General features: G+C 46.9%; 1 long non-coding RNA gene across 1 annotated transcript; it reads right to left on the bottom strand.

Annotated features, from left to right (window-relative positions):
- Positions 1–19,456: 19,456 nt before the first annotated feature.
- Positions 19,457–24,941, bottom strand: LOC129736218 (uncharacterized). The gene is made up of 3 exons (XR_008732524.1): positions 24,783–24,941; positions 23,326–23,523; positions 19,457–20,716 (listed from the first exon to the last, which is right to left on the bottom strand). It is a non-coding gene; the product is annotated as an uncharacterized LOC129736218 (long non-coding RNA).
- Positions 24,942–25,187: the final 246 nt, after the last annotated feature.

Genomic DNA, 25,187 nt, shown 5'->3' with positions numbered 1-25,187 from the left:
CTGGTCCGAGGCGCAGGGGTCCGGTCCCGGGGTCTTGGCCCCAGACCCGGTCCGAGCCGCGGGGGTCCCAGTTCCCAGTCCCGAGCCGCGGGGGTCACGGGCCACAGTTGTCCGGGTCCCAGTCCTGAGCTGCGAGAATCCCGGTCCCGGTCTCGGTCCGAGCCGCGGGGGTCCCAGTCCCGGGGGTCCGGGTCCCGGTCCCCAGCCGCGGGCGTCCCGGTCCCGGTTCCTGGTCCGAGGCGCAGGGGTCCGGTCCCGGGGTCTTGGCCCCCGACCCGGTCCGAGCCGCGGGGGTCCCAGTTCCCGATCCCGAGCCGCGGGGGTCCCGGTCGCGGTCTCGAGCCGCAGGGGGTCCCGGTCCGAGTCACGTGGGTCCCAGTCCCGGTCTCGAGCCGCAGGGGGTCCCGGTCCCAGGGGTCTAGGTCCCGGGCGGGTGCAGTACCCACCTTTGGTCAGGAGGTGGCAGCAGGTCCCCACCAGCCCTGTGCTGAGCACAGGCCGGGCGAGCACTGGGCCGGGTCTCAGCCCAGTTTACACCACCGGGCCCCGGGAGTGCTCGCTGCGGCTGCGGGGTTCCCTGCGCTTTGCCCTTTGCCCACTCGCAGCCGGCATTCACACTCATTGCCTCCGTATGCAAAAGCATCTACGTGCCTCAAGCATTTCAGTCCTTTGCGTATGATGCGCTCTGTTTCGCTGTGGGGAACGGGTGCATTTGCTCTGTTTGCATTTGGAAGCAGCTGTTAGTAACAGCACCTTTAAATTATTTTTTTACAAAAGAGAAGAGACTTTGCAAGACTGCACTTTCTGAGTAGGGAAAAACGAGCGGTGTAAATGGGTGGCTTAGGAGAAGCCCCCACTAGGTTTCCCCTTGCACCACTAAGCCATCACGAGCTCTTGTGTTCATAGCCGCTCCCTGCGACGGGAAAGTGAGCCGTTACCGGAGTGAAGGGGTGCAGAGCACGCGGCAGGGCTGAAAGGTGGGACAAGGGAGCGGGGTCTTTCCTTCACCTGCCTCCCTCCCTCCCCCCCACCCGCCGCCCGCCCCCCGCCCCCCGCCCCCCGGCAGCGGGTACCCTCCGGCGAGGATTTGCTTTCCGCCGTGCCAGCCGCTCGCAGGGGCAGCTCGGTTGCTCTCGGCAGGGCGTCTGTAAGCAAGTGCAGCGCCTTGCAGGGCGGGGTCAGCGGCGGGCCGGGGGGCTGTGACACCGAGCGGCAGCTGCTCTCGGCCAGCAGCTTCGCCTCGGGACCGAGCCCCCCCCAGGCAGCCGCTGTGGGCACAGCCCGCACCCCGCGGGCGGCCCCCGCAGAGCCCCGGGGCCGGCAGGCTGAGGGGAGCCCGCGGCGGCACCGAGCCCCGGCCCGGCGCGGAACGGCAGCCCAGCCCCCGCCCGCCGCGGCTCTGAACGGGCGGCTGGTGCTTCTTCTCGTGGTGGTGCTTCTCACTTTGCCCTGGTAGCCATGTGGAGCGCACCACAAGAGCTGTGCTGCCCGCTTTCTGGGGCGAGATGCGGAACCGCGGCCTTTTGCACTTGTCCGCAGCCAAAATGCTGCGTAAGCCTGGTTTTGGCTAGCTAACGACTGTGAAGTTGTTCTCGAAGCAAGTGGTGGAGTCATAGTGTTACCGAAATCTCGGAATGAAGAACTTATCGACACCAATGTGATGTAGATAAGCAGACACTTCTTTATTGACGGCCGGGTGCGTGAGCGAGTCCTCTCACGATCAATGCATGCCAGGTCTCAAAATCAGACACCATATATAGAACTTATTCATACATATTAAGTATTCATACATAATCATAACATTTCCAGTAAATCATTAACATACTCTCCTCCTATATCCGATTCTGCGCAGTAGAGCTTAGAAAGGTCTAGAAATGGGTCTGGGGTACGATTTGGGTAGGTGGTATGTGAGTCGGTGGTTGCGATCTCCCCCTGCCGGAATTACCTGCCACTAAAGTTCACGATTTCTTGGCAGGTAACCACAAGCTGTGCCAGTCGACTCTTCCCAATTTCCATTAATCTCATATTCTGACATCTCAATACACTTTCTACATACAGAAGACTGGTCAGATACAAAGAAACCTTTCAAACCCTAAATTATTACCGAAGTTTCAACAATAATTCCAGCCCATTCTTCTGGCCTTGGTACAGGATGTACAGAGGGTCTCATAGCAGCTTTTACTGAGCAATTATAAGTTTCCTCAAAATATATTTTTATCCTTCTATATTTCTATTCTATAAAATAATTCTATAAAATCAAATAATCAATCAAATAAAGTCAATCAATCTTAACTTATTAACAAATCGATAACATTTCCCCCCTTTGAAAGTGTTGAAAATCATTATTTCAATACTTTCACATTATTTACATATCATTTGTTTCAACATATTTTGGTGGTGGCTATACCTTGGTGGACTGGTTGATACTTCTCTCATAATCATACGATTGATTGCAGTTCTATTGGTAAACTGCTTCTTCAAACATGCATATACCAACATGATCATCAAAAAGACAACCGGTAACAAAAACAAAGTTTTGATTAGGGATTGTATCCAAGAGCTCAAGTGTTGCAGAATGGCTGTGTGATCACGGCCATGACTCCCTTAAAGATCTTTGTGAAACAAAGTTAGCGTAAGTTAGCTGAAGCAGGCCTTGCAGCTATGCTGAGGCATGCTGATAAGGAAGCTGAGAAAAACTGACCTTGTGCCTAATGTTGTAAATAACTTTGAGGAATTCGCGTAGACAAGAGAGAAAAAAAATATGTAGCTAGCTAACCGCAGAAACCGCAAGTAGGAGGACGTATGAAAATGTAACCCTTTAGAGCTTAGCCAATCAGCAGATGACTTGTAGGCATAATTAACTGGAACTGTATATAAGACATAATCGCGCCGTAATAAATCGAAGCTTGCTCTATCACTCATATTGAGTTTGCCTGCTTGACTTCCCTCGCCGTCAACACTCAAGTTCCATCCTAATTTGTTAAAAATTTTTCCAAGCCAATCTCTTCTGACATATCCTTTTGAATTGTTTCAGTTTCTTTTTCAGTTTTTCCTAATAGGTCTAGATCATGTTCCACATCCTGAGTGGCATTTGGAATGTGGATACAACAGTGCTCCAGTTCATCCTTGAGATATCCACATACTCCATGTTCTTTAAGTAGGAGCATATCTAGTGCCATTCTATTTTGTAAAGTCATTCTAGAGGTCGCCTGTAATTGTATGTTCAATTCCTTAAACCCCTTTTTAGTAATGTTTGCTAATTTTTCCACTTGACCAGTTAACTGATAGAGCCATGCTCTGTTTCTATATGATGCTATAGGATTTAAAAGTGATTCACGTGCCCAGCCAATTTTCACTCCTGTAGATGGTTCATTCCAAGTATCATCATTTGTCTCAGATCTCTTTGTTCGTTTCAGTTCTATATTCTCTAGGGATCCTCTAAATGGTGATTTCTTCCAAATCGGACACAATGTTGGCACGCCTAAAGTTATTTGTTTCACTTTACCATCTAATGGTAGATGAGTGGTCCAGGTTCCATCTCTTAATGCCCGAACTAAATGTCCTGGACTTCAAATAGTAGTTTTACTACAACTAAACAAAGTTCCTTTTCTAACTATAAAAGTGCTGGTTAAATTGAGAGTGTTCTTAAGACCTCGACAAAAACAACCATATGTTAAAACAGTGGCCTACAGAGGAATTCTTTGGATTACTAAGTCTGCATTACTGCAATCATACACTTTTTCACATTTCCACCATGGCACTATTTTATTTTCCTTCTCTCCCGATGAAGTTGACCTATCATTGACCCAGGGTAATACTGAAAAAACTTTTCCATCCCAGGTAAAACACCAAGAAGTTCTTGCCATATACTGAAAATGGGAATATAAGGTCATAGACCATATAGAGTCCCATTGTGCTACTAATTGGGTACCTTGGCCCATTTTGTTACACTTCCATTTCATGATACTTCTGCTCACATTGGTTTTAAGTTGTTCATCATAAGAACACCATCCTAAGTGGAGATTTGGACCCCCAGGAAGAAGAACGCAAGCTATGGCACTAGGTCAGGATCCTGTTATAAAATCATAATTCAATAGTTTGGTTGTTTTTTTTTTTTACAATCTGTTTCTTTACCTGGTGACTTCCACTGTTTTCTAATAACCTTTACGTGTTCATACCATTGAGTCACTGGCCTTTGTTCACAGTAGGTGGTTTCATTTTTATGTTCCAGATTGGTCAGATTCATAGTTAAAATTCCCCATGGAATAGGTTCACCTACTGCCCTCGGTATTGGCAAACAAGCAGTGATCTGCGTGACATTTTGTAAATTGGCAAATTCTTTAATCAATCCTACCATCAAATTTTCCTCAGCCATTTGTTTGGGAATGTCAATCACTTGTTCTGTTTCTATTTGTCTTTTGTTCCTGTCCACCAAGCCGGCCCATGATCCCACCAACACTACCGACCAAAATAAAATCCAATATAAAAATTAGACATGTTTCAGTGTCAATTTTAAAGTCTCTGGGTCACGATTGACAATCTTCCATGGAATAGGTGCTTTCTTCACTCGAGTATAATGGATCCAAGCATCTGATTCTGCTATCCTGATAGCTGTAAAAGTGGTTAACAGTATCTGGAAAGGTCCTCTCCAGCACTCCTGCAAAGGTTCAGAGGCCCAGGTCTTCACATAGACATAGTCTCCTGGTTGGAAATCATGCACTGAATTTTCCAGGGGTAAAGGTCTATTCCAAATTACTACACTCCAAATCGCAGCCAAAGTTCTCCTTAGAGAAAGCAAATAGTTATATACATCCTGCTTTCCTTTTACATGTACGTTTGGATTTGGTTCTGGAGACTCATATGGTTTTCCATATAATAATTCATAAGGACTGAGTGAGGTTCCACTCTTTGGCTGTACCCTGATACGTAATAATGCCAATGGAAGTGCCTGAGGCCACTTTATAGACTGGTTTCTTGACAAATTTTACTTATTTGTCGTTTCAAAGTTTGATTCATCCTCTCCACTTTTCCACTAAATTGCGTTCTCCAAGACGCATGCAAATCCCAATTAATACCCAATGCTTTGCTAACACTTTGGACTACTTCAGCAACAAAGTGTGGACCTCTGTCAGAGGAAATTCCAATAGGAACTCCAAATATCAGAATTATTTCTTGTAATAACCACTTCACAACCTCCTTTTGCTTGTGTGGTGCGACAGGGAAGGGCTTCTGGCCATCCTGTAAAAGTATCAACCCCTACCAGGATGTACTGGTACCCATTCTGTCTATAGGTAACTCTGAAAAATCTACTTGCCAATCATCTCCAGGTTCTGTACCAGATTTCAGTCTACCCTTTTGAACCTTTTTCTTAATCACTGGATTATTTTTCAAACATACTTCACACTTTGAGTTACCATTTTAGCTATTCCCAACATCTTAACTGATATTACTTGCTTTCGTAAAGATGTTACTAAGGCTTCTGCTCCCCAGTGACATTCCTGATGTCTCGTTTGAATTCTCTCTCTCATCACAGGAGGTGGAATTACTACCTGTCCATTAGGAGTTACCCACCATCCCGCTAAGTTTTTCTTAGCATTTAATAACTGACCCAATTTGTCATCTTCCTCTGAATATCTCGGTTTTTCCCTAGGAAGGGTTACTGTTTTAGAAGGAATTATTGCCATTTGCGATGCTTGTTTCTTTGCTACCTTTTTTTTTTTTTTGCTGTTCTATCAGCTAAATTATTCCCAGCTATTATTTTTGTATTCCCAATCTGGTGTGCCTTACAGTGCATGATTGCTACTTGATCTGGCTTTTGAACTGCTTGCAATAATCATAAAATTTCTGTTTGATGCTTAATGTTTGATCCTTGAGAGGACAATAACCCCCTCTCTTTCCACAAAGCTCCATGGACATGCACTACCCCAAAGGCATATTTTGAATCAGTCCAAATATTTACTCTCTTTGCTTAGTTCTAAGGCTCGAATTAAAGCGATGAGTTCCGCCTTTTGGGCTGATGTGGTACTCACCAATGCTCCTGCTTCTATAACTGTGGTCTCTGTTGTTACCGCATATCCAGCGTATCGGACTCCTTGTTCCATGAAGCTGCTTCCATCAGTATACAATTCCCAGTCTGGTTGCTCCAGTGGTACATCCTTCAGATCCTCAGGACTGGAATAAACATACTCGATGGCAGCCAAGCAATCATGTTCCAGTCGTCCTTCTTCCTGTATGGAACTTAAAAACACTGCAGGATTTACCAGGTTAGTTGTCTTTAGAATCACATCATCTTGTTCAGTCAGTACTACCTGGTACTTCATCATTCGGCTGGGAGACAGCCAGTGTCCCCCCTTCTGTTCTAGGACAGTTATCACCATGTGTGGGACATAGACTGTTATTGTTCTTCCCAAAGTCAATTTCCGAGCTTCTTGTATGAGCATCACTGTTGCTGCCACTGCTCAAAGGCAGTTTGGCCACCCTCTACTCACTGTGTCCAGTTGTTTAGAGAAATATCCAACTGGTCGTTTCCAGCTTCCTATCCTCTGGGTTAACACGCCCAGTGCAAGGTGTTGCCTTTCATGAACAAACAACTGGAAATCTTTGGTTGGATCCGGCAGTCCCAAGGCAGGTGCAGACATTAAGGCACGTTTCAACTCTACAAAAGCCTTTTGCTGTTGTGGGCCCCATGCAAAGGGAGAGTTCTTTTGGGCCTCGTACAGCGGTTTAGCTATTAGCCCATAGTTCATGATCCAAAGGCGACACCACCCAGTCATTCCCAAAAACGCTCCGAGTTCATGAATATTTCTCGGCTCAGGTATACCACAAATAGCTTCTTTGCAATTTTTTCCTAATTGTCGTTGTCCTTTTGAAATCTCAAAGCCCAGATATATCACAGTCTGGCAGGCTGTCTGGGCTTTCTTCCTGGACACTTTGTATCCATTTAGTCCCAGGAAATTCAAGAGGTCGATAGTCACCTGTATACAGGTAAGTCTTTCTTCTGTAGCAATCAATATGTCATCCACATATTGTAAAAGTAAATGCCCAGCTCTTGATTTATCCTGTTTCCACATTTCAAGTTCCTTGGCTAAGTGATTTCCAAAAATAGTTGGACTGTTTTTAAATCCTTGGGGTAATCTAGTCCATGTCAACTGCATCTTTCGCCCGGTTTGAGGATTTTCCCATTCAAAAGCAAACAGTTTTCTGCTTCCCTTTTCCAAAGGTATACAAAAGAAAGCAGCTTTTAAATCAAGCACTGTAAACCACTGATAAGTCTCCCTCAATGCCGTTAACAGTGTATAAGGGTTTGCTACTACAGGATAAATGTCCTTAACTAGTTGATTTACTGCTCTCAAGTCTTGTACCAGTCTATATTCACCCAAAGGTTTTCTGGCTGGTAAAACAGGAGTATTATACTGTGATTCACATTCTTCCAAAATTTTATACTCCAAAAATTTATCACTCAATTTCTTCAATTCCTGTCTCACTTCTGATTTGATTGGATATTGTTTAATTCTCACTGTTCCTGCGCCTTCCTTCAAATCTATTTTAACCGGTTCTGCTAGTTTTGATTTACCAGGAATATTTGTTTCCCATACAGTAGGGATCACTGCCAAATCCACCTCCAGTGGAATTTCTTGATCCTTTACCTTTTCTTGTATCATCAGGATTTCTCCCGGTTTTGACTCAGGTATTTTCAAGAAAAGTTCTCCTTCGTCAAAAACAATCTGTGCATTTAATTTGGATAACAAGTCTCTTCCTAAGAAGGGTATCAGACATTCTGGTACACACAAAAATTCATGTGTAATTATCTTATTTCCAAATTTCAAATCCAGGGGTTGCAGGAATGGCCTGTTTTTGTTCCAATTTTTCCTTTACAGGTATTTAATAGAAAAAATGTTGCTCCTGTATCCACTCCCAATCTCACAATTTGAACAACACTTTTTTCCACTTTCTTATTATCAGAAGTTATAGCCATTACCAAATTATCTCTAATAGTTAGCTTACATTCATCCTGCCAATCCTTTCTTTGTCTTAAGGAAAAAAACCCAAATCCACATTTGGCATTTTATTCCATTTCCCTTCTCTTTTACAATACAGCATTAATTGCAGAATAGTGTTATAATTCAGTGTCCCATTCGTGGGCCACTTTTCCTGATCATCCAATATACACAAAGGCCACCAATTATTACAATACTCAAATTATTACAGTACTCAATCATCTGGCTCTTTTGCAGATCATCATATAAATTTCCCCAATGTGCCAATAAACATCCCAACAAAAAATTTTTCGGGATTTTGTCATTTACAGCAAGATTACCCATGCTTTTACTTTTAAACAACCGAGTTAATTTAGTTGCCATTGTGTAATCACTCACAATACAATACACAATTATTCAACTCTGTCACTCCGATCCGCGGATCCACACTCCACACTCGCTTTTGTTCTCAATTACACATCTCACCCTTACAACCACACTCACACTTTCCCACAGTTACTTTAAACAAACATATAACACAATATTATACCTCTTAATTTTCTTCTTAATACACAAACTCACAAAAACAACAAAAAACCCCCAAAACTTCTTCTAACTTCTTGTTAGAGGCACTACCTTAGAGAACACTATAGCATGTAGTTTCTCTTGTTTCCACTTTTGTCCAACCCTGCAATAGCTTTCGCTTATGTCTTACGGGCAGGCGCCTAGGCTTCCTCTTCCACAAGGATCCTTATAGTCCAACCCTGCGCAGCTCTCACCGCGTCTGACAGGCAGACTTACTCAGTGAGACTCAAACCCACTGGTGGGTCTCCAACCCACTGCTTACCATACGCTTATTATAGTGGGACTCCTACCCACTTACTACAATTACAAGAAGAAGTGTCTTACCAAAATCCAGGGAACGTCGCAAAGAGCCTTATGGATCGGGGATCGATGGGTGTCCCCGAGAAATCCTCGGTGCCGGCTGGAACCGATCAGGTCCCCGACTCCTCCGGTCTCCTTCAGCGAGGTCCCATCTGGGTCGCCAAAACTGTTACCGAAACCTCGGAATGAAGAACTTATCGACACCAATGTGATGTAGATAAGCAGACACTTCTTTATTGACGGCCGGGTGCGTGAGTGAGTCCTCTCACGATCAATGCACGCCAGGTCTCAAAATCAGACACCATATATAGAACTTATTCATACATATTAAGTATTCATACATAATCATAATATTTCCAGTAAATCATTAACATACTCTCCTCCTATATCCGATTCTGCGCAGTAGAGCTTAGAAAGGTCTAGAAATGGGTCTGGGGTACGATTTGGGTAGGTGGTATGTGAGTCGGTGGTTGCGATCTCCCCCTGCCGGAATTACCTGCCACTAAAGTTCACGGTTTCTTGGCAGGTAACCACAAGCTGTTCCAGTCGACTCCTCCCAATTTCCATTAATCTCATATTCTGACATCTCAATACACTTTCTACATACAGAAGACTGGTCAGATACAAAGAAACCTTTCAAACCCTAAATTATTACCGAAGTTTCAACAATAATTCCAGCCCATTCTTCTGGCCTTGGTACAGGATGTACAGAGGGTCTCATAGCAGCTTTTACTGAGCAATTATAAGTTTCCTCAAAATATATTTTTATCCTTCTATATTTCTATTCTATAAAATAATTCTATAAAATCAAATAATCAATCAAATAAAGTAAATCAATCTTAACTTATTAACAAATCGATAACAATAGTATACTACCATGTGTGGGTGAGTGTCCCGCAACCCAGGGGAAAAGTGTCTGAGCTGCAGCAACTAGCAAACTAGTTGTCCGATACAACAGTTGAAGGGAAAGCCTCGCGCTTCCCCTGTTCCAGCCTTGCAGTCCTGCTACTGCTTGTTGTGTTTGGTGAGCATAAGGACCGCTGAGCTGGCTGGAATTGACTGAAATAAGGACTGGTTGAGCTGACCGAATAGCGAGTCTCCCCTAGAAAAAGACCATTACTATAGTTATACAGCAAACACCCTAAAAATCATTCTTCTTGTTTAAGTTTTATAAGAAACATATATATATATATATATAAAGAAATATTTAAAGAACTGTATAGATCTGTGCTAGAAAACCTAGGACATCTACTTACAGGTAGTAGAGTAGAACTCCTCCTTAGTGATTCAAAACAATCCATCCAAGACACAAGCTGAGGAAACACTTCTGCTGTTTTTGAGTCGGTTACTGTACTCTGTCAGCAGCACATTGCTGGAGACAGAAGAGAAGAATTAATGTCTTCTGGAAGAATACAGTGTCCAACAGAAACGCAAACCCAGCATCACTAAATTTGCACCCCAATCTAGAACGTTAACTGTGTCCTCAGCAGCATCAAAACAGGTTTGCAAATGCACGAAATTTATAACTATTGCATGTATTCTTGTGATGACGTAATGAAAATAAAAAGGCATGCCCAGTGACTAATGTTCACTCAGATTGAATACTTATTTCCATTGAATTTTAAACTCATTGGATGAAAAACTTGCTCAGCAACTTTTTTTTTTTCTGGAAAAGAGCCGTTTATCAAGTGTTGTGACCACTCCTTAAATGGTTTTCAGTTCATTGTTCCCCCTAAAGAGTTCTCCAGTTAAGCTCATTCTATTATGCAAGTGTGAAATATTTTTTTTCTTCCTAGCCTGAAGTTTTCTTTTAACCTAAACGTAGATAGCTTAAATTGATATCACCTAGGCTCTTTTATCTTTATGCTACTCTTTTCCAATAGCCATGATGTTTTGTTCGCCTCTCAGATGGGAAAAGTGTGTGGTTGTAGAATGGTAGTGCATTTTTTTCTGTGGGGTAAAAAACCAAGGGCGTATTGGAACCCTGCTGTGACAGGTCTGAACGTTAAAGCTTGATCTAAAAATAAAAGAGTTAACAGAATAGTGATTTGAATTTAAAAAAAAAAAAGGGAAAGGCGGGAGGGTGGGGAGACACGGACACGACACACCAGAATACAGCAATATTATCCAGAAATCCTGCGTCTTTGCATCTCACGTACATTCTCATTGTTTCTTCGCTCCTTTCCTGTTTGCATAGGTGAAATGGATCAGCACTTCATCTGGCAAGCTGTTTTTCTTCCCGTCCTCCTGAAGGGGAGGCAACTCCCTGGTACTCTTGGACTTCTTTGTTTCAGCGACACCTTGATGGAGCAGACAGAGATAAGGAGCATTAGATGCGGGAGCTGGAGCAGTATCAGAAGACTGAAGCCTATAAATCTTTAGCAGGAAAGCACAGGACAGACTAAAGGCAAATCACACAGACAAGGGATTGAATGGGACAAAAATATGTGCCTGGAACAACACAAGATTCCCAGCTGGTTGTGCAGACTGACACTCGTTTACAGCCTTTGATGTAAAGGCTTGTTAAAACATGGATGCTCATCTCAGGGAGCTCATCTGTGGGTGTGAAATAGAACATTTTTCTTCCGGCAAATCCTAGTTTCATAAATACGACATACAGCAACCTACACCAGAAATAATAATTGTCATTATTTTGTCACAGCAGTGACCAAACCATTGTTAATTGTTCTCCATTGTTCTGGTATTGCTTGTTAAAGAAAATGTGTTTTGAATTCAGAAATTTAAAGTGCTAAAGCAGCTAAGTGGCAGAACCAGGCCCTGTCCCCAGTATAGCCCTAATCCAAGGCTGGTTTAACACCCAGTCCAGTTAATCACTGGGAGAACAGAGAAACAACAGATGATCACCTTGTGCACACAGGTGCTCACAGAAATGCAGGTGTTTCAAGAAAAAAAAATCAGTATATGTGAATAGGAATTGCTGTTCAAAGACTAAGTGTGCTTGAAGGAGTGTGTGAGTTAAAGCAGGCAGAAAGAAGATCACGATCCGAGGAGGAGCTTGGAACCGAGGCAGAGACTGGAAGCAAATAGATGAATCAACAGGGACAGGGTCAGGTGATGGATTTGCAGAATGGACAAGACCAAAGGAAACTTCTAAAAACTTTGGACGTTGACTAATGATTTGATAAGTGTATATAAGCTGTGCTGTATCCCTTTGCTCTCTGCCACTCGCTGGGGCGGTGGCCCAGCTCTGAGTGGCGATTAAAGCAAACCTAGTGGTACCCACGTCTGTGTAAATTTCTCCTTTAACACTATATGTGAAGCATATGACGGAAGTGCTGGTAATCCACCGGTGTTGTGACTGTTGACTGATGTCCCGTGTTAGAATAAATACAAGTACAATGGCTAACAGGCCTCACATGCATGAAGAACACGAGAACGGTGGTGCTGGGTCAATGGGTCTGTGCTTTTCTCTAGTGCTCTCCTTGCTACCACCTAGCACTCAGCTGGCAAGCTCATGGGCACAGCCAGGACCAGTCCAGCCTCTTGTTTTCCAGGGAGCCGATCACAACACATATGGGAAACAGACAGTAGACAAGACGTAGTTCTTCATATCCTTTCCGTTGTTTTGCTAGAGAATCTAAAGTTTGATAGACCTTATTTTGTTTGTATTTACATTGGCACTTCAGTGGGTCCAGACCAAATGGCCACTCTCTACCTGACTGCTGCAAAAATTGGTTTGAGCCCTCGGTTAGTAACCAGCCGTTGGTTAACTTTGTCTTTGAAATACAGCAACCTATGGTGGAATAGGAAACTGAGACAGTTAGGGACATCGGTTGTATTTACTCGAAGGAGGTGGAAAATTTTCTAGGGAAATTTTTTAATAGTGTTAGCATAAAAATCCTGTATGTGGCACATGAGTGACTGCTCTAGGCATATGACTTTTTAGAATTAGAAGCCATCCCTGCCTTAAGTGACACATTTAGAAAAAGTCTCTACGTGAATATTAAGCTCACACAGCAAAGCTGCAGCTACCTGATAGCACAGTATTTTTCCTGGTTTGGAGGATTTTTTTATTCACCTAAAACTTTCCAACAGTCGTCACAGCTAGTTTATTCCCTGTATGACAAATAAGTAGTAAATGAAGGTGTTTTCATACAATGGAACAATCTGCATGCTTGCATTTTTTTCACAGCTGTTGCAAAGGTGTACTTGAAACCCTGAAGAACTTTTGCTTTTTATACTACTGAAAACCACACTACACAGCTTTTTGCAAATTTCCAGTCTGGAGAATCGCAGAGTAATTGTTCATTTGTTTCCGTGAAAGAAAAAACCCCAACACATCTTCCTTTAGAGGCAATATTTTGCTGCAGATTTTAGTTCTATCTTTTCTATTTCATCTACCTCTTCTCCAGCTCAGAAAGGTCTAGTTCTTTAGAAATTCTTTTCATTTGATGTGTTAGAATATCTCTGTGTAGTAGTCGAAAAGGAACTGGACCTGCCCTTTGTCTCACTAAATTCTCATTTCTATAATACATGCAGTTTTCCTTTACTTACTAAAGAAAAGTACCAAATCCCATACAGCTACCTGGGATCATGGATCAATCCGAATATGCGTGGCCCAGCACTACTTTTTGCAACTGATCTAATATTCTGTGCCAAATTCTATCATAACCCAGGAATGGAAATAATAGGGATGACATACTTTGCATATCTTCTCTGCAGGTTGTTACGACCCGCTGCAAGTATATAAGAAAAAATACAGGTAGTGGACATTTCTCAATAAACCTCTGACATCTGAAGAAGTCATTTTAATATCAGATTTATTCTCACCATACTTTCTGCATGGAAGACCAGAAGAATCTATGCTTTTAATACAATTTGTGCAGGAAAGCATTGGCAAAAATACTAGAGTACTTGTAATGTTTGTTCCTACACCAAACATGCTGAGGTGAGGCTTAAAAGCCCACCTGTGAATTCACATTTGCCGCAGTGCTGTTAGTAAAAGCTGTAACTATCCGTATTTTTTTGAGAATGCTTAAAATGAAACACAACCTAACTCTCAGTTATAGAACAGTGTAGCACAGCAAAGACGTTATCATCTAATTTTTTCATTATAAGATGTGGGTGCATAACCAGGAAGAACACTAACAATTATTTCTTAGTAAACCTTTCCAGCATAAAACTATTTAGTAGGGCAGTGCAAATCAGAACATACTCTGACTTTAACACGAAAGAACACTTCTGCTGTATAGGTAGACAAAAAAATTGACTTAGTGGGATATTTTCGTTCTCACAGTGCTGTTTCCTCTCCTTTCATTGTCAGTAATGCAGTGATTCTTGTGGGACATTAGGGTTAGCATAGATGTTAGGTTAGCTTTAGATGCTTTACATGTTAGAGATGTATTCCTCGTGATTCTGCTCCACGCACAAGAAAAAGCCCGGTTTGCCTTTGCCTGGAGCGGGACTCAGTATGTTTTCAAACAGTTTTCCGCAAGGATACGAACACTGCCCCACTATCGCTCACAATGCTCTGGCCACAGCCTTAGCACAGATCACCATTCCACCTGGCCTCACAGTCTATCGATACATCGATGGCATCCTCAGCAGGGCAGACGGGCCAGAAAGCATTACAGGTGCAATGAAAACCATTTGGGCAACACTAATCAAGTTGGGACTGGAAGTCCCAGAGTCAAAGTGCCAAGGGCCAGCACGAGAAGCTAAATTCCAAGGAGTCTGGTGGGTTGCAGGAGCTGCCTCTCTTCCACCAGACACACTGGAAAAGAAAGAATCTGGGCACAACCCATCCAGTACGCTGGAACTACAACAAGTTCAAGGGACTGTGAAGTACTGGCGTAACCATATTCCTGCCTTTTCCGTCATTGCTCGTCCCTGGTAGAATTTGTTATAAAAGGGAAAATCATGGCAGTGGACATCTCATCAGCTCTGTGGTACCGTCAAGTTCCCCTTCCTGCAGGAGCATAACAGGGCCTGGCCGCGGGGTCTCCACTCCGCTCCAGCCCCCGTTACTCCTGTCAGCACGTGCTGAGGTTGCAGGCTGCGCTGCTTAGGGAGCCGTGGCAGCACACATTTAGGATGGTGAATGCCAGCCATCCTGAAAGCGATAGCTGTCTCTTACCCTAAAAAGTTTCCTGTAATACTATGCTTCTCTGAGGTCCCACTTTTCTCGAATTGCCCCCACCCCAAAGCAATTTCCCCACAGGGTCCCTAAGCAAGGCAGTGGAGGAGTGGCTCTCTCAAACTCCCTCCCAGCCCTGCCCTGGCTGAAAGAAGGCAGAAAGAAGCCTTCAAATGAGGGAAGTTCTGGCTGCAAGAGAATACAAGCTGACCAGGTCTTGGGATCCACTGACATCAACAGAAATTTAGGTGAAAACTCCCCTTTGACATGAAACTCAACTCCCAACCCAAAAAACAGTTGTGATGGGAAACTATGGTGGGGGTGGGAAATCAGCGCTGAGGGCAGGAAGGCATCAGCAGGATGGGAAACCATTGAGTTGGGAAGTTGTTCTGTCATTAAAAGTCAAACTGTCACAACGCTGGCTGACGCAGGTGCTGGCATAATGATCGCCATGGAGATGGAACCCCAGAACACTGCCCCAACAAATGCCACACTGGCCAACTGCCGCAGCACAGAGCAGCACGCTCCTCGTGGTGCTCCTGCCCTTCGGGTAACCCCCAACCAGCTGTGCCGGCCAGCACCTCACCACATCACCCCCCTTCGCTTCTGCCCACAGAGAGGTTCCCCCTCCAGCTGCCGACAGGACCAGAGGTGCCCAGCATGAGCTTCACCACCCTGACCATGCCGCCACCGGTCACTTCTGGTGTGCTGCCCTCTGTCCCGGGGCTGCTGATCACCGTTCGGCCTTCCCAGCTCCACATTGTCACCCACCAGCCCGCCCAGGCAACCTGGCAGGGGGTGCAGGGCCCCCTGGGGGACTCGGGGCAGGTCGTGCAGCTGCCACACGTGCTGCAGCTCCCCAGCGGTGTGCAGCTGCCCCCTCTGCCTGCTCCTTGTCCCCCTGCCTATGGCCAGGGACAGCAAGTGGTGATGGGGACACTTGTGCCCCACCAGCCAGTGGGGCTGGGCCCATGGGACGTGGGCCAGGGACAGCCCCTCTACCCTACGGGCTGCACTGTGCTGAATGTCCCTGCCCATGCTGGGCCCCTGCCACCCCAACACCCTGCGGCTCAGCACTGCGTGCAGGTCTCCCCTGTGCTCCGCACCCATCCTGGCAGCGCCCAGAAGCTGTTGGAGGCCTTTAACAACGACGTGGTGGCCAGTGAGGATGGCGTCCCTGCTGCCACCCCCTGCCAGCCCGCCCTGGATATGCTCTCTGGCAGAAGCAGGATCAAGCACCAAGGTGAGGTCTGCAGGGTGGCAGAGCCCATAGGGGGTGACCTGCACCAAGGAAGGCTTGCATCACCCTGGGGGTGGCTTGGCTTCGTTTGCTTTTTCAGAAGTGGTGACCACCCCGCCAAGCCCAGAGAATCTCCTGGACCTGCCCGAGCTGGGGCCAGATGCCTTCAACGAGGCCTTCCCTGAGCTGGCAGAGGACAATCTGCAGTTTCAGGATGAGCATTCGTCCACCGTGGACAGCAGCGACCCGCTCGCCTGGCTCGACAGCATCCTGGAGCTCCCTGAAGTTCTCAGCAGCTCCTGCTTGACCACCCTCCTCAACAAGTTCCCGGAGTTCTCAGAGTACATGGCAAAGGGCGGCTGCTCCAAGGAGCAATCGCTGGTGGCAGGGCTGGGGGACAGCGAGGACACCAACCGTGGTGTCCCTGATGTCCCTGTCTTGACCACCACCCTCAACAGGATCCCTGACCTCTTGGAGTGCATGATGGAGGGCAACTGTCCCAAGGACCAAGTGGTGGCCGCAATGCAGGAGGACACCAACCCCTCCTGGCAGAGGGTGGCAACATCCCCCCTGCTGGACGCCAAAGGCAAGCAGGGTGGGCTGGCAGCGGTCTTCCCCACCCGGCTGCCAGAGAGCCCCATGGAGCCCTCTCAGGAGGGTCCTATGGACACTTCAGAGGAGAGCCCCTTGAAGGGATGCTCAGAGGGTGCCCACAAGGGTCTCCCAGAGGGTCCTCAGCAGATCCTGCTGAATAGTCCCCTGGCCAGCCCCCCGACTGCACCCCAGCATCATCTGCCCCGCATGGCCCAGCTGGTGGAGGAGGTGCTGCGGAGGCAGCCCCCGGTCATTTTGACCCGCTTGCCACCACCACCGGGCATCTTCTCCTGCCGGGTGGTGCCCAGATCAGGCAAGGCTGCTGGTAAACAGGCCAAGCGCCCCACATTGGCTGACACCCTCGGGATGCCAGAGATGTCCCCATGGGGCAGCATGCCACCCAAGAAGAGGAAGAAGATGGTGGTGTGCCCGGTGGCAAAAAGCTCCAAAACCCTCTGGGAGGGGAAGCCACACAGGGATGCCACGGCAGTGGGCTGTAGTGGGGAGCAGGGGGGCAGCAGCAAGCAGAGGCCATCCAATAGCGACTACGTGCCCAGCAAGCGAGCCAGAACCCTGAGGAACACTGGGAGACAAGGTGCTCCACGCTGCTCCAGTCACCGTTGATATATTGATAGAGAAGGTGTGGAGCACAGATCCCTCTGACGTGTGACCTGCACCCACCCACTGCAGCCCCAGCCCTCTACCAGATCTGTCTTTCTTAATTCATTAAAGGTTTGATGTTCCTTGCACAGTGCCTCTGCCTGCGGTCATTCACGCAGCGGGAGATGAGGGTTAATGCAGCCCCTGCCACATGCAGAGATCTGACGCTCCACCTTCTCCTCTGTCGAGGTGACACCTCCACCGAGCTGACCCACTCTCTAAAGTATTTACAAATGAAGGGACTTCCCATCAAGGGAGGCAGCCTTGGCAGGGGTGAGAAACAAAGAGCAGGTAGCGAAAAGAGCACCGTTATCTAAGTTGCGCAGGAAGAAGACTTCCAATGAGGAAAGTTCTGGCTGCAAGAGAACACAAGCTGATCAGGTCTTGGGATCCACTGACATCAACAGAAAATGAGTTTAAAATAGGACAAAGATAATGGTGGCAGTGGGAGATGGGGACCTCTAACTGAAATAGTTCTGCCCCAAAGAGGCCAAAATCCCACTTGGGGAGCATGCGTAGTCCGTAAAACACTTCAGCAGTGCTACTGAGGATGCGTACGCGTTTGCATTAGAAGCCAGAAACCAGCCACCAAACCTGTGTATGACACATGACTATGCAACGTGCGGCGCTCTGAGAAAGGCCCCGAACCCCTTCTCAGTGTTCCAATTGGACCTAAAAACTTTGCACGCACTTTTTAATCGCTGCCCCCAAAGCGATTTCCCCACAAGGTCAGTAAGCAAGGCGGTGGCGGAGTGGCTCTCTCAGACGCCCTGCCAGCCCTGCCCTGGGCGCCGGTGCCTCTGGCCCTGCCCCAGCAGACGTTGCTGTGCTGATGGAGGGGCTCCCTCCCTCTCCACTGCATTTGCAAAGGGAATGGCTGGCTCACCCTTTGCTGCCCACGCAGCCAGCCCTCACCTTTAGCTGCTGTCATTCCCAGGGGCGCCAGCTCTCTCCCAGCACCCTCGCACCTTCTCCCTGCGACACTGCGAGAGAAGCATTCGCCAGGCACACGGGTGCCATCACTGCCCTGCGCAGCTGGGCACCCCAGACTGGCCCTGCCTGACTGCCTCCCTCACCAAGCACCTCCACCTCCACAGTCTCAAGCTCCATCCCTTTAGACGGAAAGGGGGTCACTTTATTTCGAAGTAACCGTTCCTCATGAGGAACACAGTCTCTTCAGGAGGCAAAATACTTCAATAGGACTTAGAAATAAAGCTGGGGCATCTGGGGGGCCACCTCATCACTACTCCAAACAATGTGTCCTTTGTGGAGAAAAACTGAGGAGCTAGACAGTTTCCAGAGGACAGCAAAACCTGACCTGCTGAGAGCTTAGGACAGTGCACATCATGTTCTTCTTCACACTTGGTGCACGTTTGACAAGCTGCGAGATGATGGTAAATTACTTCCTTCAGAGAGGACAGCAAGACACTGTTGCCAACTCAGCTTAGGGTTTTTTGGCTTTTTTCTCTGGTTGGCTAAGCAAAGAAACGGAGGCAGTTTCGAAGTGCGCAGAAGCACAGCTGCAGACATAATTCCTGCTGTCACACAGGCAGGAGGAGTGAACTTCATCCCTTTGGGTCCTTTTGAGAACACCAAGCACCCAGATTGTGCTGAAGGATGCTTTGTACATAGGGGACCCTCGGAGAGAAGCAAACATGTCCAGTTTTATTCCCTGGGAAAGTGTCCTGACACTGTCCTGCCTCTCAGGTGGCATAGGACAATTAAAATACAGGAACTTATTAGTAAGCATGGGCTAATTCCTGGCCCACTGTGATGCTAACAGTAGCCCACAAATCTCTCAACTAGTTTTGCTCAGCCTGTATTTATGACAGTTACATTGCTCTGTGTTGTGGGGGAAAGCAGATGACACAGCTTGCCCCTTTGATGCGCAGGGCTGCGTTTCAAAGGACTACGACAATCCCAGAAAAGCACAGCATAGAACAGCTTATATGTAATTAAGTATCACATCACGAAACATACTGCATGCATCTATCCATAAAAATGGGGTTTATGTAGGCACATGCAAAATGGGTCTGCTGCTCAAAACCCAGCAAATCCTGATTTTAAAAAATCATATACTGAAATGTAAGACGACATACGTTTGGATTTGTCTCTAAATCCCCATGTCGATGTAATTCCTTCACTGCCATCTGAAATTGTTCAGGTTAAGGCACTTTCCACGTCAAGCAAAGAAAGCTCAACTCAGAAGGGAAAGATCCTTCTTGATGGGACACATCATCTGTGACAACCAGACACCTTCCCTCTCGTTGAAACATAGCAGCAGAGTTAAAAGCAGTTTTAAATGCCAAGTGGAGAGGTGCAAAGTTTGAAAACTACAGGACATTCCCTTCCTAGCACAAAATAATCAACTTTTTCCCACTTCTCTGCAAACCTTAACCCCAGTGTTTTGTGTTTTTCACACTGCAGCACAGAAAGCCAGTACCCACAGCTGCACAAGGACTTCCAGTGCCAGTGTGCAAAGCATTGAGGAGTCTGGGCTCAGTCCTGGCAGTACAGGAGTGATCCACCTCAAATGCACTGCACAGTCTGCACCTGGGGGTATCACAGGCCAATAGTTAATCACTGCTTTTCCTCCCAGTAACAATAAAAAGAGAAAAAAAGAAAATCTCCTTACATCCATGGCTCTTCTTTACAGGCTAGAGGTTTATGGAAGTGATGACCCATTTCACCCAACATTCAAGACACCTTTTGAACAATTTTCAGAACTGTCCCCAAACCCCCAGATCTTACACAACAATCAGTTCAAAGAAAGTACAGAGGTCTCTGCGCTACTGGACACATGCAGGAACACTTGTGTTTACTGGACACCTTTGTAAAGGGAAAAGGCATTACACCAGCGTACCAGATCCTCGCCCAAAAGACTTTTCAAACCACCTGTTTGTTGATTCAGTCACTGCACTTCAACCCTTCCACCCACGACAACATCCTCTCAGGGGGCAGACTTGCCTGCTCTTGATCACAGAATCAGTCAGCAGAGTTCATACTGAACCAAGCTAAAAACTGGGCCCAACCTCTACGTTCATGGTTGGGATACACGGCTCCTATCACAGGGCTCACATGGCAGTCCCACCTGGGTTACGTATCTGAAGTTGCATTTCCCACGGGTCAAATATTCCTCTTCACATCTGCCTTGAAACTGAGGGCTCATGGTCAGCGAGAGAAGAGAGTTCCTTGCCTCCTGTGCAGTCAGGTCATGTTCCCCTGCTAAATGCAGCCTGCTCAGGCCTCCCATTTGTGTACAATCTGTTAAAAGAGTAAAATCAAGTCTGAAGGTTATTCATTTGCTTCCTTAAACATTCTACCATTTGCAGCATTCGGCCCCCAGAAGATGACTTCAGACATAGCAACTTCTCCAAGCAACCTGCTATAAAAGGCAGTTCAACAGAATCACCAACAGCCAGGTCTGTACCCTTGGGGAGACACTTTCAAAGCTCTTTGGAGGATCGCACTGGATCTGTGTGCTTTAGACCCCACTGCGTGGATTTACTGTTTTACTGGCAAAGGTTTTATGTACCACACGTGAACATCTTCAAAACACCTACTGTAATGGTCTCATGCATAAACAGACACAATGATCCTCTAATATCACACATGAAGAACTCAATGGATGCTCCCACCAAGGCAGTGGTTCCCTTCTGTAGCCACTGAACAAGCAAAAGGATGGATCAGAATGACATTATCAAGCTCTGAAGCAAAACTTCTGTCTTCCTTTAGCTGTAATTTAGAGCTTCATTGAGTGCTGAAGAGTGTCAGCCTGAAAGCTCTGAAGCATGAAGAGCTTGATCCTCTGTGCCAGAACCACACTGGCACTGGCCACACAAGCTGCCTGCGTACTCGCAGGGTCAGGGTCAGGGTCCGGGTCCGGGTCAGGGTCTGTACTGCCCTGCCACCGCAACACAGAAGTGAGGAAAGTGAAATGGAGATAGAAGTGTTCATTCTCCACGTAGTTGATGCTGGCAGCTTCTTGCCTCCAGCATTCCTGCACCTCAGGAGCCTGGGAAATGACAACAAACGTGAAGGTTCCTAAAAATAATTTGCCTAACACACCACAGCGTAGCACTTCCATATGCCCACACCACACTTCTGGCTCCCAGCTGCTCTCCTGTACTTCCCTTTAGCTACCTGGGAGGCACCTTTTCCATCTCCTCAGATCTCAGAACACCCAACTCATGGCTCTAACATTCTTCCCCTTCCTCTCAACATCTTCCTGGTGGTCTCAGCTTTCTGCCCTCCAGATTAGGGCCTTATCATAACAGGACAAGGATAGCACTGGGGTTTTTTTCTGTAAGGAAGCCAAATACTTAAAACTCTTAATTAAAATATGAAAATTAAGAGGAAGGGAAAAGCCAAAATGACAGCCAAGTGGAAGTTTCATTTGGTGCTCAAACCACCTGAATACTTATGCTGCAGCTGCAGCCGAGAGCTGGCCCTTAGATGCCTGATCAGGATAAAGCCCCAAATCCTGCCACTAAGGTTTCAAATGACAAAATAACATCATCTAAGGGAAGGCAAAATGGATAAACACAAACATCGCCGTATGTTTACAGGGCCTTCACAGCACAGTGGTTCTCTGATGGCACCCAGAACTTAGCAGTATGAAGAATTACAAAGGTCAAGTGCTATTTATAAGCAATGCACCCTTAAATCAACACTAGTGACAAAAGAGCCAAGCACTTGACTTGCAGAACGGCAGATGATTCGTGACTTTCTCCACAGCTTCTACTACTGATGAAGCTTACAACCACCTCACCATTTGGGAACGACATCCGTTGCTAGTGTTGCTCTGGTTGGAAACTCAGCAGGCTGGCACGTTCATTCCTTCAGAGCCAGAAGGAATTTGTTATTACAGGAATTCTCATGCCACTGAACTGGCAGCAAGGTACACAAGCCTCTTAATCTCTTTTTATACTTCTACACTTGTGCCATAAAACCATTCTCCACTCTCCATCTCACTACCTCTCCAAGCAGAAAAGTCCCATCTGCCACACACTTGTCACAAACTTCGTAGGATATGACACAGGTTTCAAATACATCAGAAAGTATCAAATCAGAAACTTTAAAACATAAAAGAAAATTAAAAAAAGGTGGCAGTGGGAAATTATTTTCTACCTTTAGGTGTTAGGTTCACAAGCTGCTAGTAGTTAACATTAACGGCTCACTATTTCAAGGTCATGATGGCAACAGTTCTGCAATGTGTGGATATCAGCAAGAGAATTGCTGCCTTGCACCCGTTCAGGTGCTCCACCTATACCTTGTCACAGATTTGATTTTTTTTGATTTTTTTTTTTGTTTTGTTTTAAATGCTTATCAGGGTAGGATCTGCCTACCAAGACCAGATTTTAAGTGAAGTTACATTATGCTCCTCTTGATTTAAATACAGCAAGATAGCTCCACTGCTACATTCAGCCACAAGAACGTAAACACCTCCAGCTCCATAGTCACCCATACATTATTTTTGTAAGGAACAAATGACTAAACATGGAACAACACTATGAAAAAGCAAAAGAATGAAACAATCAGCATTTCCCTATTTGGACCAAAACCCGAACATCTCTAACAGCAGATAAGTCTGAATTAAAAATCAACCACATCCAGATCCCAAATGGGGTAGGGGTTATTGTATGCCACAGACCTGGACTTGACTGTTGAAGGAAATCACGCACTATGGAAAATTTGAGGTGGTTCTGCAGAAGTTTAACTAGAGCCTTGGCAACTTCACTTGGGACATGAAAGGTACGTGTGCTACAGTACCACCCACAATAAAGGAAACTAGTCTCGCAGTTTGAGTTCAACACCACATCCGCAAACCAAATGAGGCTGCTACGTTTGAGGAAGACTGATGGAAACCTCACCTGCCATCCCAAAGTTATGCTACGGCATTTCTTCCCTTTTTGCCAATTTCCTCAGCCTTGGTACATCTTTTGCAGAATCTGAAGCAAGGGCCCACAGCTTCTTCCTGTTTCTAACAGTGAATGTCTGGGTTTCACACGTTGGTTTCTTGTGCGGCGCCAATAAGACCCAACACTTGCCTTCATAAATGCATCCGTACACTAGGCAAGAAAAGGAAAATTACCAGTCACGACACTGTACTGCCCACAGGGCAACAAAGTGCCCCACTCGTAAGAGGATTGAAGACAGTAAATTAACCTCAAATATCTTCATAAAGAAGCACAGTTTAATCATGTGCTTTTAATCTGACTACCGACACAATCTAACAAGAAGACACATTAAGGGAAGCAGAGCTGTAGTTAAAAAAGTGGGGCTTCTCTTTCCTCTCCTGAGGGTTTACCATCCAGAGCTGGCTGAAGTTCTGAACCTGTAAACCGCTCCCCCATGCTTGTATGCTCGCTCTGGGAAACAAAGACGGCCGTTTGAATTCTTTTGCAGGTACAATCTTTCTTTACTTTTGAGTTGGAATGAAATGAAAAGCTACCAGCAGTCCCACTTACCGCACCATAGAGACACACCTATGGTCCATGCACATGCCTGCCCAGAAACGCATGCAGAGGGAAACCATCCCTTGGGTATCAAACACAGAAACAGCACTGAAAACCTTGACTTCTGAGAGTCCCTGCAGCGTTCTCCCAGGTCAATACACAGCATGCTTGTGGCAGGCTCACCATGCGTGTGCGTCACTTGCTTTCATTTCCATCTTCATCTCTAACCTGGCACTTGCCACCTCCAGAATGCAGCATGCATAAAAGCAATTGCGTTTACTACAAGCACAGCACCGTGTGAACCTTCTGCACGAAGCCCGGTATTTAAAAAAATTGCTATAAAGAATAAAAATCTGCCGGCACCACTGACACACAGACACGCTGTGTTTTCTGAACAGGGCCGATACATTAAACCTGCAAACTAAGGACTGGGACAGCTTGCTCCTTGCCCCTCTTCTTTTGCCCTCAGGCTGGTGCAGGAGCTCCTTTCACCAGAGCAGGCACACCACAGACACAGCCTCACCGAGGGGAAGGGTGGGGAGGGGATAAGGGCAGAGGGGGAAAGGAAAGACCCACAGAAGCAGCTTTGCCGCCCACTGCCAAGGCCACAGCCTGCTCATCCTGTCCCCTCGCCCTGCCTGTGCTGGTCTGTGCCTCTGTCCCCCTTCCCGCCCCTCCGCTCCACTCCCTAGCCCTCTCTCCTGCTGCTGATCCTGCATTCTCTGCGGCACCCCCTGCACCTCTATCTCTGTCCCGCTCCACCCCTCTGCCCAGTCCCTGTCCTTTCTCCATCCCTGCCCAGCCCCTCCTGCTCCCCCTGCCCCTCTGGCCGCCTCCTGTCCCTCTCCGGCCACCCCTCCGCCTTGACCCACCTCTCCCTGCCGCTTGGTGCCTCCCTTCCCCTCGTCCCTGTCCCACGGGGGCTCCGGGGCCGGGGCCTGTGCTTGGGCAGCCCTGGGAAGGGGCCATGGGGCCTACAGGGCCCGGGCTGGGGGCTGGTGTCCCCCCAGGGCCCAACTGCAGGGCAGCGATGTCCCATGGCCTGCTGGGAGAAGGCGTGCCCCGGGGCATGCTGGGAGCTGTAGGCCCGGGGCTGCCCCATGGCCAGGTTGGTCCCGGGGCATGCTGGGAGCTGTAGGCCCGGGGCTGCCCCATGGCCAGGTTGGTCCCAGGGCATGCTGGGAGCTGTAGGCCGGGGGCTGCCCCATGGCCATGTTGTTCCCAGGGCGTGCTGGCAGCTGTAGGCCTGGGGCCGCCCCATGGCCAGGTTGGTCCTG

The sequence above is a fragment of the Falco cherrug genome, chromosome 5 (assembly GCF_023634085.1).
Source record: "Falco cherrug isolate bFalChe1 chromosome 5, bFalChe1.pri, whole genome shotgun sequence".
Classification (NCBI taxonomy): Eukaryota; Metazoa; Chordata; class Aves; order Falconiformes; family Falconidae; genus Falco; species Falco cherrug.
Note: the sequence above shows the minus strand (reverse complement) of the source record. Positions and strands in the feature narration are given on the sequence as shown.